The sequence below is a fragment of the Hemitrygon akajei genome, chromosome 26 (genome assembly GCF_048418815.1).
Source record: "Hemitrygon akajei chromosome 26, sHemAka1.3, whole genome shotgun sequence".
Lineage (NCBI taxonomy): Eukaryota > Metazoa > Chordata > Chondrichthyes > Myliobatiformes > Dasyatidae > Hemitrygon > Hemitrygon akajei.
Window position 1 is genome coordinate 56,151,570 of NC_133149.1, and position 23,082 is coordinate 56,174,651.

The window sequence follows — 23,082 nt, forward strand, 5'->3', positions numbered from 1 at the left end:
CTGTGTGGAGTTTACAAGTTCTCCGGGTTCAATCCTGGCTTCGGGTGCTGTCTGTGTGGAGTTTTCAAGTTTCCTGGGTTTAATCCTGGCTTCAGAAACTGTCTGTGTGGAGTTTACAAGTTTCCTGGGTTCAATCCTGGCTTCAGGTGGTGTCTGTGTGGAGTTTGCGAGTTCCCCGTGTTCAATCCTGGCTTCAGGCTCTTTCTGTGTGGAGTTTGCACGTTCCCCAGGTTCAATCCTGGCTTCAAGCGCAGTCTGTGTGGAGTTTGCAAGTTTCTCGGGTTCAATTCTGGCTTCAGGTGCTGTCTGTGTGGAGTTTGCAATTTCCTGCATTCAATCCTGGCATTGGACACTGTCTGTGTGCAGTTTGCAAATTCCTCGGGTTCAATCCTGGCTTTGGGTGCTGTCTGTGTGGAGTTTACAAGTTCTCCGGGTTCAATCCTGGCTTCGGGTGCTGTCTGTGTGGAGTTTTCAAGTTTCCTGGGTTTAATCCTGGCTTCAGAAACTGTCTGTGTGGAGTTTGCAAGTTCCCTTGGTTCAATCCTGGCTTCAGGCTCTGTCTGTGTGGAGTTTTCAAGTTTCCTGGGTTTAATCCTGGCTTCAGGCTCTGTCTGTGTGGAGTTTGCATGTTTCCCCGGGTTCAATCTTGGCTTCAGACGCTGTCTGTGTGGAGTTTGCAAGTTCCCCTGGTTCAATCTTGGCTTTAGATGCTGTCTGTGTGGAGTTTTCAAGTTTCCTGGGTTTAATCCTGGCTTCAGACACTGTCTGTGTGGAGTTTTCAAGTTTCCTGGGTTTAATCCTGGCTTCAGACGCTGTCTGTGTGGAGTTTGCAAGTTCCCCTGGTTCAATCCTGGCTTCGGGTGCTGTCTGTATGGAGTTTGCAAGTTCCCCGAGTTCAATCCTGCCTTCAGGCGCTGTCTGTGTGGAGTTTGCAAGTTCCCCGAGTTCGATCCTGCCTTCAGGCGCTGTCTGTGTGGAGTTTGCAAGTTCCCCGAGTTCGATCCTGCCTTCAGGCGCTGTCTGTGTGGAGTTTGCAAGTTCCCCGAGTTCGATCCTGCCTTCAGATGCTGTCTGTGTGGAGTTTGCAAACCTGAATCATTTGTCAGTCTCTCGTTGTTGTCCACTGACTGTGATTTTTGCGTAGATTATCCCAAGGTCGTGTTCAGGGCTCAATTCTCCATTCAGAAGTTGGATGGCAGAGGGATGTAAACTGCTCCTGAATCATTGAGTGGCTGCCTTCAGTGTCCTGCACCTCCTCCCTGACGGCAGCAATGAGAAGAGGGCATGTCCTGGTGGATGGGGTCCTTAATGAACAGACCATTCTGAAGCATTGCCTTTTGAAGAAGTTCTCAGTGCACCTGAGATGGAGCAGGCTGTGTTTATGACTCTCTGCAGCTTTTCCCAATCCTGTTCAGGCATGAAGGTATCGTTGTAAAGGTAGCTGTGAGTTTAATTCCCGTTCTGGGACCTGGTTCTGCAGAATCCGCTACATTCGTGTTGGACAATGAGGTTGCTCGATCACACTGAACAACAAACTCAATACAGGTGGCAGGAACCACATTTCCCATCTCTGCTCCCTCCCCACCAACCCTCAGATATCAGGGGTGGAACACGTGGAGGGAGAGGGGGGCTGGTCACTTAAATACCTGCTGAGGCTCTACCTGAGTCCTTCTGGGGAGACCTGGCTGGCGAACTGGCAGGACCTGGAGACGGAAGTCCTGGCCCGGCTGGGGCGCTGGTCAGGCCTTCTCAGGGTGCTTTCCTATTGAGGCAGGGTGGCGGTCATAAACCAGCTGGTGGCCTCCATGTTGTGGTACCGGATCGCCACCTCGCCCCCCTCCTGCCCCCTTAGTGGCAAAAATGCAGAGGAAGTTAGTGGACTTCTGCTGGGGTAACAGGAAGCACTGGGTCTCCGCAGCGGTCTTGAGTCTCCCAGTGGGAGAGGGCGGACAGGCGCTGGTGTGTGTACGTACACGACTGGCGGCTCTCCGCCTCAGGACTCTGCAGAGATTCCTGTACGCCGAGCACCCTCCCAGGTGGCACGTGTTGGCAACATTCTTCCTCCGGAGGGGCTGCTGTCTTCAGGAAGATATGGGGCTACCACCGGCGGGCGTCAGCCGTGCTGCTTTGCGGAGTCTGCCCGGCTTCTATCAGGACCTACTGAGAGTCTGGAACATGGTTGCCTCAGGCTGGGAATCCCCTCCTCTGGCAGAGGGCGGGGTCCTGGCCGAACCTTGCCCTACCTCAACGGTTATCAGTGCGGCTCAGGTGTGTGGACCGACTCAGGCCGAGCTGTTTGTCGGGCCCAGGCCCCGCGATCTTCTCCGCGATCCGAGTCCACACAACTTGAGCCATCTCTCCTCGACACCCACAATCCCATTCAGGGATGCAAGTAGGAGGTATCTGTATGGGCTGCTGCTCCACACCCTCCACTTCCTTGCCCTTGTCCACCGTCCCGACACGCCATGGCGGTCGGTCTTTCCACCCGGAGGTGAGGCGGGTCCCCACTGGAAGTCCCTTTACGAGGGGGTTCTTCCTATGCACCTGCGGGATCTCGGCTGGAGGGTGCTGCATAGAGCGGTGCCCGGCAATAAATTCTTTAGTTTGTACACGGATCTCCCACCCGCATGTCACTTCTGCGGGCTGGAGGAGACCGTGTACCACATGTACCTGGAGTGTGTGAGGTTGAAGCCCCTTTTTTCATATTTGCGCGGGCTGCTTCTCGCTTTCTGGCTGCATTTTAGCCCCACCCTGTTAATATACGGTCATCCAGTAAGGAGGGGGGCATGGAGGGGTGAGGACGTCCTTGTCAACTTGCTCCTGGGGCTGGCGGAAACAGCCGTCCGTGGGTCCTGGGAGCAGGTGGCGGGAGGATCTGCCGGGGTAGACTGCCTGGCAATGTTTAAGGGGTATCTTCAATTGTCGTCATTGACGGAGATGGAAACATTTTGGTTTAATGCGCATTGTCTACTTGCAGTGACGTAATTGTGTTAGTCACGGTTTTGTATACATAGCACTGAATTAGTAAGACAGATATTTTGTATAAAACAAGCCAAAGGGGAGTGGACCACGTGGGGAGAGGGAAACGCTCCGGATTCCGAAGTATCTCCTCAGACCCAGAGCCTGAATCAGACTCTCTGTTGTCGCTACGTAGAGGTCCACGGACAGGCAGACAGACAACTCCCAGGGGTGGCAGAGCTACACGCAGGTCTGATGAGGTCGGTCAAGTGCTGGTGATGCCTCTTGGCGAACACTCCGACATCGCAGATTGCATGCTCCTTTCAGGATAATGGAAACTAGATGTTGGGTGATTAGGAGATGATGAGAAGTGAATATTGAAAAGAGAGAGCAGGTCGAATTCTCCGGCGTCGCAGAAGGGATTTCAGTCCGTTGTAATGGAGTTCGACGGATTGCTCACACACATGGGACTGGAGGCATGATTGAACTTGGTGTCTGATATCGACTGAGCCCTCTGAGACAGGAAATCACATCCTGGCTCGATATCACCAGTGTATGGCGTAAAACTCAGCGGCAACAGTACAATGCAGTACAGGATAAATACAGAGACAAATACTGTGAATTACAGTATGCATATTTATGTAGATACTGAATCGTAATATTAATTAAGTCGTGAAATCGGATAGGAAAAAAGTAGAGAGGTAGTGTTCACGGGTTGAATGCCCGTTCAGAAATCAGATGGCGGAGGGGAAGAAGCTGTTCCTGAATCGCTGAGTGTGTGTCTTCAGGCTCCTGTACCTCCTCCCTGATGGCGGAGGGGAAGAAGCTGTTCCTGAATCGCTGAGTGTGTGTCTTCAGGCTCCTGTACCTCTTCCCTGATGGCGGAGGGGAAGAAGCTGTTCCTGAATCGCTGAGTGTGTGTCTTCAGGCTCCTGTAACTCCTCCCTGATGGCGGAGGGGAAGAAGCTGTTCCTGAATCGCTGAGTGTGTGTCTTCAGGCTCCTGTAACTCCTCCCTGATGGCGGAGGGGAAGAAGCTCTTCCTGAATCGCTGAGTGTGTGTCTTCGGCCTCCTGTACCTCCTCCCTGATGGCGGAGGGGAAGAAGCTGTTCCTGAATCGCTGAGTGTGTGTCTTCAGGCTCCTGTACCTCCTCCCTGATGGCGGAGGGGAAGAAGCTGTTCCTGAATCGCTGAGTGTGTGTCTTCAGGCTCCTGTACCTCCTCCCCGATGGTGGAGGGGAAGAAGCTGTTCCTGAATCGCTGAGTGTGTGTCTTCAGGCTCCTGTACCTCCTCCCTGATGGCGGAGGGGAAGAAGCTGTTCCCGAATCGCTGAGTGTGTGTCTTCAGGCTCCTGTACCTCCTCCCTGATGGCGGAGGGGAAGAAGCTGTTCCTGAATCGTTGAGTGTGTGCCTTCAGGCTCCTGTACCTCCTCCCTGATGGCGGAGGGGAAGAAGCTGTTCCTGAATCGCTGAGTGTGTGTCTTCAGGCTCCTGTACCTCCTCCCTGATGGCGGAGGGGAAGAAGCTGTTCCTGAATCGCTGAGTGTGTGTCTTCAGGCTCCTGTACCTCCTCCCCGATGGCGGAGGGGAAGAAGCTGTTCCTGAATCGCTGAGTGTGTGTCTTCAGGCTCCTGTACCTCCTCCCCGATGGCGGAGGGGAAGAAGCTGTTCCTGAATCGCTGAGTGTGTGTCTTCAGGCTCCTGTACCTCCTCCCCGATGGCGGAGGGGTAGAAGCTGTTCCTGAATCGCTGAGTGTGTGTCTTCAGGCTCCCGTACCTCCTCCCTGACGATAGCATTGAGAAGAGGGCACGTCCTGGGCGATGGGGTCCCTAATGACGGACGCTGCCTTTCTCAGGCGCCACTCCTTGGAGACGTCCTTGATACTACGGAGCAGCTTCTTTCGATCCTGTACAGTAGCCCCCCCCATCCCAGATGGTGATGCAGCATGTCACAATGTTCTCCATGGTACGTCTGTAGAAATTTGTGAGTGGTTTTGGTGACATCTGAAACATCCTCAAACTCCTAATGAAGTATAGTCTCTGCCTTCCCTTCTTTATAGCTGCACCGATATGTTGGGACCAGGTCGGATCCTCAGAGATCCTGACACCCAGGAACTTGAAGCTGCTCACTCTCTCCACTTCTGATCCCTCTACGAGGATTGGTATGTGTGTTCCTTCGTCTTACCCTTCCTGAAACAGCAGGCTTGAAAGGTTCCGAAAGGCCTGTCTCGTTATTAGAAACGCAGCAAAAAAATCTTAAGGCCATGTTTTCAACTAGTCAGTTAATAGTCGATTGGCTAATGAGCTGATTGACAGCCGCCAATCAAAAGACATTTGACAAGGGGAGAGTTGGCCACTGCTGGAGTGGTTTGGGTCAGGTTGGAGAGATGAGGTTCTCACATGAAGTTCAACATTCAAGGAACAAGGGACATTTATTATGAAAGTACATATTCTACCCTGTGATACGTTTACTCGTGAGCTGTGAGTCTCCCACTCTCCGCTCTGGTGTTTCAGGCTGAGAATGAGAGGCCTACCCCTGGGCCCTGAGTCTCTCAGTCTTTGCTCTGGTATTTTAGGCTGAGAATGAGAGGCCTACTCCTGGGCCCTGAGTCTCTCAGTCTTTGCTCTGGTATTTTAGGCTGAGAATGAGAGGCCTACTCCTGGGCCCTGAGTCTCTCAGTCTTTGCTCTGGTATTTTAGGCTGAGAATGAGAGGCCTACCCCTGGGCCTTGTGTCTCTCAGTCTTTGCTCTGGTATTTTAGGCTGAGAATGAGAGGCCTACTCCTGGGCCCTGAGTCTCTCAGTCTTTGCTCTGGTATTTTAGGCTGAGAATGAGAGGTCTACCCCTGGGCCTTGAGTCTCTCAGTCTTTGCTCTGGTATTTTAGGCTGAGAATGAGAGGCCTTCCTCTGGGCCCTGAGCCTCTCACTCTCTACACTGGTGTTTCAGGCTGAGAATGAAAGGCCTACCACTGGGCCCTGAGTCTCCAACTGTCTACTTTGGTAGTTCAGGCTGAGAATGACAGGCATCCTCTGGGCCCCAAGTCTGCCAAACTCTGCTCTGGTGGTTCCGGCTGAGAATGAGAGGCCTTCCCCTGGGTCCTGAGTCTCCCACTCTTGAGCTCTGTTAGATCAGACTGAGAACGACAGGCCCCTCCGTCGGCCCTGTGTCTCCCACTCTCTGCTCTGGTGGATCAATCAGACTGAGAGTGAGAGACCTCGCCCCATCCCCAGGCCCTTTCTCTCCCACTCTCTGCTTTGGTTATTCAGGCTGAGAATGTGAGGAACCTCCTGGGCCTGAATCTCCGAGTCTCTGCTCTGGTAGTTCAGGCTAAGAATGACAGGCCACCCCCTGACCCTGAGTCTCCCAATCCCTGCTCCAGTGGTTCAGGCTGAGAATGAGAGGCCTCCCTCTGAGCCCTGAGATTCCCGCTCTCTGCTCTTACGTTTCGTGCTGAGGATGAAAGGACTGCACCTGGGCACTGTCTCTCCCTCTCTCGTCTCTGGACGTCAAAACTTGAGAATCAGAGGCCTTCTGCCGGGCCCTGAGGCTTCCAATTTCTGCTCTAGTGGTTCAGTTTTGCAAATGAGGGGCCTCCCCCGGGTCCTGAGTCTCCCACTCTCTGCTGTGTCGGTTCAGGCTGAGAACGAGAGGCCTCCCCATGGGCTTGAGTCTCCTAGTCACCACAGAGGTGGTTCAAGCTTCATAATGAAAACCTTACCCTGTGCTCTGTTCCTCCATCTCTCTACTCTGGTGGTTCAGGCTTCAGAATGAAAAGCCTCCACACTGGGCCCTGATTCTCCCACTCTCTGCTCCGATGGTATAGGCTGAGAATGTGGGGCCTCCCCCTTGGCCTGGAGTCCCCAAACTTCTGCTCTGGTATTTCAGGCGGAGAACGTGAGGACTCCCCTGGGCCTGAATTTCCCGGTCTCTGCTCTGGCACTTCAGGCTGAGAATGGCAGGACTCCCCGTGGGCCCAGATTCCCCCACTCTTGTCCCAGGTGGTTCAGGTTGAGAATGTGAGGCCTGTCCCTGGGCCCTAAATCTCCTGCCCGCTGCTCTGGTGGCTCAGGCCGAGAACAAGAGGCGTTATTTCTGTCCGTAGTCTCTGACTCTCTGCTCTGATTGTACAGGCTGAGAATGAAAGGCCTCCTCCTGGGCCTATGTGGCCCACCCTCTGCTATGGTGTATCAGGCTCAGAATGAGAGGCTTCCCCATGGGCCCTGAATCACTCACTCTCAACTCAGGTGGTTCAGGCTTCAGAAGAAGAGGCCCACCTCCTGGGCCCTGAGTCTCCCACTTTCTTGTCTGGTATTTGAGGCTTTAGAAACAAAGTCATCCCCCTGGGCCCCGAGTCTCCCACTCTGCTCTGGTAGTTTATGGTGAGAATGAGATGCCTCCCCTGTCCCTGAGTCTCCCTGTTGCTGTTCTTGTGTTTCAGGCTGAGAATGAGAGGCCCTGAGTGATATGTACTGTGTTGTGTGTGTGAGTTATATGTACTGTGTTGTGCACCTTGGTCCGGAGGAACGTTGTTTCGTTTGACGGTATACTTTATGTGTTGTGTGTGTGTGAGTTATATGTACTGTGTTGTGCACCTTGGTCCGGAGGAACGTTGTTTCGTTTGACGGTATACTTTATGTGTTGTGTGTGTGAGTTATATGTACTGTGTTGTGTACCTTGGTCCAGAGGAACGTTGTTTCGTTTGACGGTATACTTTATGTGTTGTGTGTGTGTGAGTTATATGTACTGTGTTGTGCACCTTGGTCCGGAGGAACGTTGTTCCGTTTGACGGTATACTTTATCTGTTGTGTGTGTGTGAGTTATATGTACTGTGTTGTGCACCTTGGTCCGGAGGAACGTTGTTTCGTTTGACAGTATACTTTATGTGTTGTGTGTGTGTGAGTTATATGTACTGTGTTGTACACCTTGGTCCGGAGGAACGTTGTTTCATTTGACGGTATACTTTATGTGTTGTGTTGTGTGTGTGAGTTATATGTACTGTGTTGTGCACCTTGGTCCGGAGGAACGTTGTTTCGTTTGACGGTATACTTTATGTGTTGTGTGTGTGTGAGTTATATGTACTGTGTTGTGCACCTTGGTCCGGAGGAACGTTGTTTCGTTTGACGGTATACTTTATGTGTTGTGTGTGTGAGTTATATGTACTGTGTTGTGCACCTTGGTCCGGAGGAACGTTGTTTCATTTGACGGTATACTTTATGTGTTGTGTGTGTGTGAGTTATATGTACTGTGTTGTGCACCTTGGTCCGGAGGAACGTTGTTTCGTTTGACGGTATACTTTATGTGTTGTGTGTGAATTATATGTACTGTGTTGTGCACCTTGGTCCGGAGGAACGTTGTTTCGTTTGACGGTATACTTTATGTGTTGTGTGTGTGTGAGTTATATGTACTGTGTTGTGCACCTTGGTCCGGAGGAACGTTGTTTCGTTTGACTGTATACTTTATGTGTTGTGTGTGTGTGAGTTATATGTACTGTGTTGTGCACCTTGGTCCGGAGGAACGTTGTTTCGTTTGACGGGGTACTTTATGTGTTGTGTGTGTGTGAGTTATATGTACTGTGTTGTGCACCTTGGTCCGGAGGAACGTTGTTTCGTTTGACGGTATACTTTATGTGTTGTGTGTGTGAGTTATATGTACTGTGTTGTGTACCTTGGTCCAGAGGAACGTTGTTTCGTTTGACGGTATACTTTATGTGTTGTGTGTGTGAGTTATATGTACTGTGTTGTGTACCTTGGTCCAGAGGAACGTTGTTTCGTTTGACGGTATACTTTATGTGTTGTGTTGTGTGTGTGAGTTATATGTACTGTGTTGTGCACCTTGGTCCGGAGGAACGTTGTTTCGTTTGACGGTATACTTTATGTGTTGTGTGTGTGTGAGTGAGTTATATGTACTGTGTTGTGCACCTTGGTCCGGAGGAACGTTGTCTCGTTTGACTGTATACTTTATGTGTTGTGTGTGTGTGAGTTATATGTACTGTGTTGTGCACCTTGGTCCGGAGGAACGTTGTTTCGTTTGACGGTATACTTTATGTGTTGTGTGTGTGAGTTTTATGTACTGTGTTGTGCACCTTGGTCCGGAGGAACGTTGTTTCATTTGACGGTATACTTTATGTGTTGTGTGTGTGTGAGTTATATGTACTGTGTTGTGCACCTTGGTCCGGAGGAACGTTGTTTCGTTTGACGGTATACTTTATGTGTTGTGTGTGAATTATATGTACTGTGTTGTGCACCTTGGTCCGGAGGAACGTTGTTTCGTTTGACGGTATACTTTATGTGTTGTGTGTGTGTGAGTTATATGTACTGTGTTGTGCACCTTGGTCCGGAGGAACGTTGTTTCGTTTGACTGTATACTTTATGTGTTGTGTGTGTGTGAGTTATATGTACTGTGTTGTGCACCTTGGTCCGGAGGAACGTTGTTTCGTTTGACGGGGTACTTTATGTGTTGTGTGTGTGTGAGTTATATGTACTGTGTTGTGCACCTTGGTCCGGAGGAACGTTGTTTCGTTTGACTGTATACTTTATGTGTTGTGTGTGTGTGAGTTATATGTACTGTGTTGTGCACCTTGGTCCGGAGGAACGTTGTTTCGTTTGACGGTATACTTTATGTGTTGTGTGTGTGTGAGTTATATGTACTGTGTTGTGCACCTTGGTCCGGAGGAACGTTGTTTCGTTTGACTGTATACTTTATGTGTTGTGTGTGTGTGAGTTATATGTACTGTGTTGTGCACCTTGGTCCGGAGGAACGTTGTTTCGTTTGACGGGGTACTTTATGTGTTGTGTGTGTGTGAGTTATATGTACTGTGTTGTGCACCTTGGTCCGGAGGAACGTTGTTTCGTTTGACGGTATACTTTATGTGTTGTGTGTGTGTGAGTTATATGTACTGTGTTGTGCACCTTGGTCCGGAGGAACGTTGTTTCGTTTGATGGTATACTTTATGTGTTGTGTGTGAGTTATATGTACTGTGTTGTGGACCTTGGTCCGGAGGAACGCTGTTTCGTTTGACGGTATACATTATGTGTTGTGTGTGTGTTTGTGAGTTATATGTACTGTGTTGTGCACCTTGGTCCGGAGGAACGTTGTTCCATTTGACGGTATACTTTATGTGTTGTGTGTGTGAGTTATATGTACTGAGTTGTGCACCTTGGTCCGGAGGAACGTTGTTTCGTTTGACAGTATACTTTATGTGTTGTGTGTGTGTGAGTTATATGTACTGTGTTGTGCACCTTGGTCCGGAGGAACGTTGTTCCATTTGACGGTATACTTTATGTGTTGTGTGTGTGAGTTATATGTACTGAGTTGTGCACCTTGGTCCGGAACTCTCAACTTATTTAAAGAAATAAGTTGAGAGTTGTTCCTGCACCTGCTCTTACCCTTCAGTTTCTTTCTTCCGCTGTCAATAATCAGCTCATTCGTTGGGAGGTTCTGGCTGATGAAGTCATTTTGAAACAGTCAGTGTCCCTGTAAAATGGCAGAGTACTCCCAGGACACGTGACAGGCCGCCGATTTGAATTTTGACGCACTCTGCAGCTATTTTTCTCCCCCCAGGAGGAATATTCCACAGCGTGTCGTCGTGTCAGTGGATTTGTACAGAGTCTTTTACAAATCTGCTGCGATATGTAAGACAGGGGGAAGGAAAGCCCGGAGCGAGGTCTGAAGGAGTTGTCTGGTTTACTGTCGGGATGAAGCCAGGCTGCGAGCGTGGACGTGCGGTGCCGTGTAAACTCATCCAGACAATATGGACGTCGCTGGCAGAGAGTCATCCGGCTGCTTTTGATGTGTCGCAGCAATGTGATGGCAGGCAGAGGAGTTCCAGTGAATTTCTGAGCTACGAGCGATGCCGACACCAACTCCAGGAATTGGAATGAGCCTCTAATTGTCGCGATCGGAGATACCGTGAGAATTCGACTTGCACCCTGCTTTTCAGATCAATTCGTGGCAGCGGGAATTCAGGTACGACAAGGTGAGACGACAATACTCCAAAACAGCGTCTCACAACCTCGCTGACGGGCTGCATCACTCCTCGGTACGGAAACTGCTCTGCCACAGACGGGGAGGCTCGACAACGGGGAGTCAAAACGTATAGCTGGCACCAGCCGACCCGCCATCAAGGACAGGTGCCGGAAAAGGGTCAGTGACACCGTGAAGGATCCCACCCACCCTGCTCGCAGGCTGTCCATCCCACTCCCGTCGGGGAGGGGGCTACATAGCATTCACACCAGGACACAATAGACTCGAAAACTGTGACTTCCCCCAGGTAGCGAGTCTGATTGACACCTCCACCCACTGACCCACCCCTCCACTCCCCCAATCACCCACTGACCCACCCCTCCACTCCCCCAACCACCCACTGACACACCCCTCCACACCCCCCCAATCACCCACTGACCCACCACTCCACACCCTCAACCACCCACTGACCCACCCCTCCACACCCCCAAACACCCACTGACACACCCCTCCACACCCCCAATCACCCACTGACCCACCCCTCCACACCCCCAACCACCCACTGACCCACCCCTCCACACCCCCAATCACCCACTGACCCACCACTCCACACCCCCAATCACCCCTTGACCCACCCCTCCACACCCCCAGTCACCCGCTGACCCACCCCACCACACTCCCAGTCACCCACTGACCCACACCTCCACACCCCCAATCACCCACTGACCCACCCCTCCACACACCCAACCACCCGCTGACCCACCCCTCCACAACCCCAATCACCCACTGACCCACCCCTCCACACCCCCCCAATCACCCACTGACCCACCACTCCACACCCTCAACCACCCACTGACCCACCCCTCCACACCCCCAAACACCCACTGACACACCCCTCCACACCCCCAATCACCCACTGACCCACCCCTCCACACCCCCAACCACCCACCGACCCACCCCTCCACACCCCCAATCACCCACTGACCCTCTCCTCCACACCCCCAAGCACCCACTGACCCACCCCTCCACACCCCCAATCACCCACTGACCCTCTCATCCACACCCCCAATCACCCACTGACCCACCCCTCCACACCCCCAATCACCCACTGACCCACCCCTCCACACCCCCAACCACCCACTAACCCACCCCTCCACACCCCCCAACCACCCACTGACCAACCCCTCCACACCCCCAATCACCCACTGACCCACCCCTCCACACCCCCAATCACCCACTGACCCACCCCTCCACACCCACAACCACCCACTGACCCACCCCTCCACACCTCCAACCACCCGCTGACCCACCACTCCACACCCCCAACCACCCACTGACCCACCCCTCCACACCCCCAACCACCCGCTGACCCACCCCTCCACATCCCCAATCACCCACTGACACACCCCTCCACACCCCCAATCACCCACTGACCCACCCCTCCACACCCCCAATCACCCACTGACCCACCCCTCCACATCCCCAATCACCCACTGACCCAACCCTCCACACCCCAACCACCCACTGACCCACCCCTCTACACCCCCAATCACCCACTGACCCACCACTCTACACCCCCAATCACCCACTGACCCGCCCCTCCACACCCACAACCACCCACTTACCCACCCCTCCCGCCCCAACCATCCACTGACCCACCCCTCCACACCCCCAATCACCCACTTAACCACCCCTCCACACCCCCAATCACCCACTGACACACCCCTCCACACCCCCAATCACCCACTGACCCATCCCTCCACACCCCCAATCACCCACTGACCCACCCCTCCACACCTCCAACCACCCGCTGACCCACCACTCCACACCCCCAATCACCCACTGACCCACCCCTCCACACCCCCCAACCACCCACTGACACACCCCTCCACAGCCCCAATCACCCACTGACCCACCCCTCCACACCCCCCAACCACCCACTGACCCACCCCTCCACACCCCACAACGACCCACTGACCCACCCCTCCACACCCCCAATCACCCACTGACACACCCCTCCACACCCCCAATCACCCACTGACCCACCCCTCCACACCCCCAATCACTGACCCACCCCTCCACACCCCCAATCACCGACCCACCCCTCCACACCCCCAATCACCCACTGACACACCCCTCCACACCCCCAATCACCCACTGACCCATCCCTCCACACCCCCAATCACCCACTGACCCACCCCTCCACACCTCCAACCACCCGCTGACCCACCACTCCACACCCCCAATCACCCACTGACCCACCCCTCCACACCCCCCAACCACCCACTGACACACCCCTCCACAGCCCCAATCACCCACTGACCCACCCCTCCACACCCCCCAACCACCCACTGACCCACCCCTCCACACCCCCAATCACCCACTGACCCGCCCCTCCACACCCCCAACCACCCACTGACCCACCCCTCCACACCCCCAACCACCCACTGACCCTCCCCTCCACACCCCCAATCACCCGCTGACCCACCCCTCCACACCCCCAATCACTCACTGACCCATCCCCCGCACACCCCTAATCACCCACTGACCCACCCCTCCACATCCCTAATCACCCACTGACCCACCCCTCCACACCCCCAATCACCCACTGACCCACCCCTCAACACACCCCCAATCACTCACTGACCCACCCCTCCACATCCCCAACCTCCCACTGACCCACCCCGCCACACCTCCAACCACCCAATGACACACCCCTCCACACCCCCAATCACCCACTGACCCACACCTCCACACCCCAACCACCCACTGACCCTCCCCTCCACACACCCAATCACCCACTGACCCACCCCTCCACACCCCCAATCACCCACTGACCCACCCCTCCACACCCCCAATCACCCACTGACCCACCCCTCCACACCCCCCCAATCACCCACTGACCCACCCCTCCACACCCCCAATCACCCACTGACCCACCCCTCCACACTCCCAACCACCCACTGACCCTCCACACCCCCAATCACCCACTGACCCACCCCTCCACACCCCAATCACCCACTGACCCACCCCTCCACACATCCCCAGCCACCCACTGACCCACCCCTCCACACCCCCAATCACCCACTGACCCACCCCTCCACACCCCCAACCACCCACTGACCCACTCCTCCACACCCCCAACCACCCACTGACCCACCCCTCCACACCCAAATCACCCACTGACCCACCCCTCCACACCCCCAATCACCCAATGACCCACCCCTCCACACATCCCCAACCACCCACTGACCCACCCCTCCACACCCCCAATCACCCACTGACCCACCACTCTACACACCCAATCACCCACTGACCCGCCCCTCCACACCCACAACCACCCACTGACCAACCCCTCCACACCCCCAACCACCCACTGACTCACCCCTCCACACCCCCAATCACCCACTGACCCGCCACTCCACACCCACAACCACCCACTGACCCACCCCTCCACACCTCCAACCACCCGCTGACCCACCACTCCACATCCCCAATCACCCACTGACCCACCACTCTACACCCCCAATCACCCACTGACCCGCCCCTCCACACCCACAACCACCCACTGACCCACCCCTCCACACCTCCAACCACCCGCTGACCCACCAGTCCACACCCCCAATCACCCACTGACCCACCCCCCCACACCCCCCAACCACCCACTGACCCACCCCTCCACAGCCCCAATCACCCACTGACCCACCCCTCCACACCCCCCAACCACCCACTGACCCACCCCTCCACACCCCCAATCACCCACTGACCCGCCCCTCCACACCCCCAACCACCCACTGACCCACCCCTCCACACCCCCAACCACCCACTGACCCTCCCCTCCACACCCCCAATCACCCACTGACCCACCACTCCACACCCCCAATCACTCACTGACCCACCCCTCCACATCCCCAACCTCCCACTGACCCACCCCTCCACACCTCCAACCACCCAATGACCCACCCCTCCACACCCCCAATCACCCACTGACCCACACCTCCACACCCCAACCACCCACTGACCCACCCCTCCACACCCCCAACCACCCACTGACCCTCCAGAACCCCAATCACCCACTGACCCACCCCTCCACACCCCAATCACCCACTGACCCACCCCTCCACACATCCCCAACCACCCACTGACCCACCCCTCCACACCCCCAATCACCCACTGACCCACCCCTCCACACCCCCAACCACCCACTGACCCACTCCTCCACACCCCCAACCACCCACTGACCCACCCCTCCACACCCCAATCACCCACTGACCCACCCCTCCACACCCCCAATCACCCACTGACCCACCCCTCCACACATCCCCAACCACCCACTGACCCACCCCTCCACACCCCCAATCACTCACTGACCCACCCCTCCACACCCCCAACCACCCACTGACCCACTCCTCCACACCCCCAACCACCCACTGACCCACCCCTCCACACCCCAATCACCCACTGACCCACCCCTCCACACCCCCAATCACCCACTGACCCACCCCTCCATACCCCCCAATCACCCACTGACCCGCCCCTCCATACCCCCCAATCACCCACTTACCCTCCCCTCCATACCCCCCAATCACCCACTGACCCAGCACTCCACACCCCCAATCACCAACTGACCCACCCTTCTACACCCCAATCACCCACTGACCCACCCCTCCACACCCCCAATCACCCACTGACCCACCCCTCCACACCCCCAATCACCCACTGACCCTCCCCTCCATACCGCCCAATCACCCACTGACCCAGCACTCCACACCCCCAATCACCAACTGACCCACCCCTCCACACCCCCAATCACCCACTGACCCACCCCTCCACACCCCCAATCACCCACTGACCCATCCCTCCACACCCCCAATCACCCTCTGACCCACCCCTCCACACCCCCAACCACCCACTGACCCACCCCTCCACACCCACAATCACCCACTGACCCACACCTCCACACCCCCAATCACCCTCTGACCCACCCCTCCACACCCCCAACCACCCACTGAGCCACCCCTCCACACCCCCAATCACCCACTGACCCACCCCTCCACACCCCCAATCACCCACTGACCTACCCCTCCACACACCCAATCACCCTCTGACCCACCCCTCCACACCCCCAACCACCCACTGACCCACCCCTCCACACCCCCAATCACCCACTGACCCACCCCTCCACACACCCCAATCACCCACTGAACGACCCCTCCACACCCCCAATCACCCACTGACCCACCCCTCCACACTCCAATCACCCACTGACCCACCCCTCCACACCCCCAATCACCCACTGACCCACCCCTCCACACTCCAATCACCCACTGACCCACCCCTCCACACCCCCAACCACCCACTGACCCACCCCTCCACACCCCCAACCACCCACTGACCCACCCCTCCACACCCCCAATCACCCACTGACCCATCCCCCCCACACCCCCAATCACCCACTGACCCATCCCCCCCACACCCCCAATCACCCACTGACCCACCCCTCCACACCCCCAATCACCCACTGACCCATCCCCCCCACACCCCCAATCACCCAGCAACCCACCCCTCCACACCCCCAACCACCCACTGACCCACCCCTCCACACCCCCAATCACCCACTGACCCATCCCCCCACACCCCCAGTCACCCACTGACCCACCCTTCCACACCCCCAACCACCCACTGACCCACCCCTCCACACCCCCAACCACCCACTGACCCACCCCTCCACACCCTCAACCACCCACTGACCCACCCCTCCACACCCTCAATTACCCAGTGACCCACCCCTCCACACCCCAATCACAGACTGACCCACCCCTCCACACCACCAATCACTCACTGACCCACCCCTCCACACCCCAACCACCCACTGACCCACCCCTCCACACCCCCAAACACCCACTGACACACCCCTCCACACCCCAATCACCCACTGACCCACCCCTCCACACCCCCAACCACCCACTGACCCACCCCTCCACACCCCCAATCACCCACTGACCCACAACTCCACACCCCCAATCACCCCTTGAACCACCCCTCCACACCCCCAGTCACCCGCTGACCCACCCCCACCACACTCCCAGTCACCCACTGACCCACAGCTCCACACCCCCAATCACTCACTGACCCACCCCTCCACACCCACCAACCACCCGCTGACCCACCCCTCCACACCCCCAATCACCCACTGACCCACCCCTCCACACCCCCCCAATCACCCACTGACCCACCACTCCACACCCTCAACCACCCACTGACCCACCCCTCCACACCCCCAAACACCCACTGACACACCCCTCCACACCCCCAATCACCCACTGACCCACCCCTCCACACCCCCAACCACCCACCGACCCACCCCTCCACACCCCCAATCACCCACTGACCCTCTCCTCCACACCCCCAAGCACCCACTGACCCACCCCTCCACACCCCCAATCACCCACTGACCCTCTCCTCCACACCCCCAATCACACCACTGACCCACCCCTCCACACCCCCAATCACCCACTGACCCACCCCTCCACACCCCCAACCACCCACTAACCCACCCCTCCACACCCCCCAAACACCCACTGACCCACCCCTCCACACCCCCAATCACCCACTGACCCACCCCTCCACACCCCCAATCACCCACTGACCCACCCCTCCACACCCACAACCACCCACTGACCCACCCCTCCACACCTCCAACCACCCGCTGACCCACCACTCCACACCCCCAACCACCCACTGACCCATCCCCCCCACACCCCCAATCACCCAGCAACCACCCCTCCACACCCCCAACCACCCACTGACCCACCCCTCACATCCCCAATCACCCACTGACCCACCCCTCCACACCCCCAACCACCCACTGACCCACCCCTCCACATCCCCAATCACCCACTGACACACCCCTCCACACCCGCAATCACCCACTGACCCACCCCTCCACACCCCCAATCACCCACTGACCCACCCCTCCACATCCCCAATCACCCACTGACCCACCCCTCCACACCCCCAACCACCCACTGACCCACCCCTCTACACCCCCAATCACCCACTGACCCACCACTCTACACCCCCAATCACCCACTGACCCGCCCCTCCACACCCACAACCACCCACTTACCCACACCTCCCCCCCCAACCATCCACTGACCCACCCCTCCACACCCCCAATCACCCACTTAACCACCCCTCCACACCCCCAATCACCCACTGACACACCCCTCCACACCCCCAATCACCCACTGACCCATCCCTCCACACCCCCAATCACCCACTGACCCACCCCTCCACACCTCCAACCACCCGCTGACCCACCCCTCCACACCCCCAATCACCCACTGACCCACCCCTCCACACCCCCCAATCACCCACTGACCCACCCCTCCACACCCTCAACCACCCACTGACCCACCTCTCCACACCCCCAATCACCCACTGACCCACCCCTCCACACCCCCCAACCACCCACTGACACACCCCTCCACGGCCCCAATCACCCACTGACCCACCCCTCCACACCCCCCGACCACCCACTGACCCACCCCTCCACACCCCCCAACGACCCACTGACCCACCCCTCCACACCCCCAATCACCCACTGACCCGCCCCTCCACACCCCCAACCACCCACTGACCCACCCCTCCACACCCCCAACCACCCACTGACCCTCCCCTCCACACCCCCAATCACCCGCTGACCCACCCCTCCACATCCCCAACCTCCCACTGACCCACCCCTCCACACCTCCAACCACCCAATGACCCACCCCTCCACACCCCCAATCACCCACTGACCCACACCTCCACACCCCAACCACCCACTGACCCTCCCCTCCACACCCCCAATCACCCACTGACCCACCCCTCCACACCCCCAATCACCCACTGACCCACCCCTCCACACCCCCCCAATCACCCACTGACCCACCCCTCCACACCCCTAATCACCCACTGACCCACCCCTCCACACTCCCAACCACCCACTGACCCTCCACACCCCCAATCACCCACTGACCCACCCCTCCACACCCCAATCACCCACTGACCCACCCCTCCACACATCCCCAGCCACCCACTGACCCACCCCTCCACACCCCCAATCACCCACTGACCCACCCCTCCACACCCCCAACCACCCACTGACCCACTCCTCCGCACCCCCAACCACCCACTGACCCACCCCTCCACACCCCAATCACCCACTGACCCAACCCTCCACACCCCCAATCACCCACTGACCCACCCCTCCACACATCCCCAACCACCCACTGACCCACCCCTCCACACCCCCAATCACCCACTGACCCACCACTCTACACACCCAATCACCCACTGACCCGCCCCTCCACACCCACAACCACCCACTGACCCACCCCTCCACACCCCAATCACCCACTGACTCACCCCTCCACACCCCCAATCACCCACTGACCCACCCCTCCACACCCCCAACCACCCACAGACCCTCCCCTCCACACCCCCAACCACCCACTGACCCACCCCTCCACACCCCCAATCACCCACTGACCCACCCCTCCACACCTCCAACCACCCGCTGACCCACCACTCCACATCCCCAATCACCCACTGACCCACCACTCTAAACCCCCAATCACCCACTGACCCGCCCCTCCACACCCACAACCACCCACTGACCCACCCCTCCACACCTCCAACCACCCGCTGACCCACCACTCCACACCCCCAATCACCCACTAACCCACCCCTCCACACCCCCCAACCACCCACTGACCCACCCCTCCACAGCCCCAATCACCCACTGACCCACCCCTCCACACCCCCCAACCACCCACTGACCCACCGCTCCACACCCCCAATCACCCACTGACCCGCCCCTCCACACCCCCAACCACCCACTGACCCACCCCTCCACACCCCCAACCACCCACTGACCCTCCCCTCCACACCCCCAATCACCCACTGACCCACCACTCCACACATCCCCAACCTCCCACTGACCCACCCCTCCACACCTCCAACCACCCAATGACCCACCCCTCCACACCCCCAATCACCCACTGACCCACCCCTCCACACCCCCAATCACTCACTGACCCACCCCTCCACATCCCCAACCTCCCACTGACCCACCCCTCCACACCTCCAACCACCCAACAAACCCACCCCTCCACACCCCCAATCACCCACTGACCCACACCTCCACACCCCAACCACCCACTGACCCACCCCTCCACACCCCCAACCACCCACTGACCCTCCACACCCCCAATCACCCCACTGACCCACCCCTCCACACCCCAATCACCCACTGACCCACCCCTCCACACATCCCCAACCACCCACTGACCCACCCCTCCACACCCCCAATCACCCACTGACCCACCCCTCCACACCCCCAACCACCCACTGACCCACTCCTCCACACCCCCAACCACCCACTGACCCACCCCTCCACACCCCAGTCACCCACTGACCCACCCCTCCACACCCCCAATCACCCACTGACCCACCCCTCCACACATCCCCAACCACCCACTAACCCACCCCTCCACACCCCCAATCACCCACTGACCCACCCCTCCACATCCCCAACCACCCACTGACCCACTCCTCCACACCCCCAACCACCCACTGACCCACCCCTCCACACCCCAATCACCCACTGACCCACCACTCTACACCCCCAATCACCCACTGACCCGCCCCTCCACACCACAACCACCCACTGACCCACCCCTCCACACCTCCAACCACCCGCTGACCCACCACTCCACACCCCCAATCACCCACTGACCCACCCCTCCACACCCCCCAACCACCCACTGACCCACCCCTCCACAGCCCCAATCACACACTGACCCTCCACACCCCCAATCACCCACTGACCCACCCCTCCACACCTCCAACCACCCGCTGACCCACCACTCCACACCCCCAATCACCCACTGACCCACCCCTCCACACCCCTCAACCACCCACTGACCCAGCACTCCACACCCCCAACCACCCACTGACCCACCCCTCCACACCCCCAATCACCCACTGACCCGCCCCTCCACACCTCCAACCACCCACTGACCCACCCCTCCACACCCCCAACCACCCACTGACCCACCACTCCACACATCCCCAACCTCCCACTGACCCACCCTCCACACCTCCAACCACCCAATGACCCACCCCTCCACACCCCCAATCACCCACTGACCCACCCCTCCACACCCCCAATCACTCACTGACCCACCCCTCCACATCCCCAACCTCCCACTGACCCACCCCTCCACACCTCCAACCACCCAATGACCCACCCCTCCACACCCCCAATCACCTGACCCACCCCTCCACATCCCCAACCTCCCACTGACCCACCCCTCCACACCTCCCAACCACCCACGACCCCTCCACACCCCCAAATCACCCACTGACCCACCCCTCCACACCCCAATCACCCACTGACCCACCCCTCCACACATCCCCAACCACCCACTGACCCACCCCTCCACACCCCCAATCACCCACTGACCCACCCCTCCACACCCCCAACCACCCACTGACCCACTCCTCCACACCCCCAACCACCCACTGACCCACCCCTCCACACCCCAGTCACCCACTGACCCACCCCTCCACACCCCCCAATCACCCACTGACCCACCCCTCCACACATCCCCAACCACCCACTAACCCACCCCTCCACACCCCCAATCACCCACTGACCCACCCCTCCACATCCCCAACCACCCACTGACCCACTCCTCCACACCCCAACCACCCACTGACCCACCCCTCCACACCCCAATCACCCACTGACCCACCCCTCCACACCCCCAATCACCCACTGACCCACCCCTCCATACCCCCCAATCACCCACTGACCCGCCCCTCCATACCCCCCAATCACCCACTTACCCTCCCCTCCATACCCCCCAATCACCCACTGACCCAGCACTCCACACCCCCAATCACCACTGACCCACCCTTCTACACCCCAATCACCCACTGACCCACCCCTCCACACCCCCAATCACCCACTGACCCACCCCTCCACACCCCCAATCACCCACTGACCCTCCCCTCCATACCGCCCAATCACCCACTGACCCAGCACTCCACACCCCCAATCACCAACTGACCCACCCCTCCACACCCCCAATCACCCTCTGACCCACCCCTCCACACCCCCAATCACCCACTGACCCATCCCTCCACACCCCCAATCACCCTCTGACCCACCCCTCCACACCCCCAACCACCCACTGACCCACCCCTCCACACCACAATCACCCACTGACCCACCCCTCCACACCCCCAATCACCCTCTGACCCACCCCTCCACACCCCCAACCACCCACTGACCCACCCCTCCACACCCCCAATCACCCACTGACCCACCCCTCCACACCCCCAATCACCCACTGACCCACCCCTCCACACACCCAATCACCCTCTGACCCACCCCTCCACACCCCCAACCACCCACTGACCCACCCCTCCACACCCCCAATCACCCACTGACCCACCCCTCCACACCCCCAATCACCCACTGACCCACCCCTCCACACACCCCAATCACCCACTGACCGACCCCTCCACACCCCCAATCACCCACTGACCCACCCCTCCACACTCCAATCACCCACTGACCCACCCCTCCACACCCCCAATCACCCACTGACCCACCCCTCCACACTCCAATCACCCACTGACCCACCCCTCCACACCCCCAACCACCCACTGACCTACCCCTCCACACCCCCAACCACCCACTGACCCACCCCTCCACACCCCCAATCACCCACTGACCCATCCCCCCCACACCCCCAATCACCCACTGACCCATCCCCCCCACACCCCCAATCACCCACTGACCCACCCCTCCACACCCCCAATCACCCACTGACCCATTCCCCCCACACCCCCAATCACCCAGCAACCCACCCCTCCACACCCCCAACCACCCACTGACCCACCCCTCCACACCCCCAATCACCCACTGACCCATCCCCCCACACCCCCAGTCACCCACTGACCCACCCTTCCACACCCCCAACCACCCACTGACCCACCCCTCCACACATCCCCAGCCACCCACTGACCCACCCCTCCACACCCCCAATCACCCACTGACCCACCCCTCCACACCCCCAACCACCCACTGACCCACTCCTC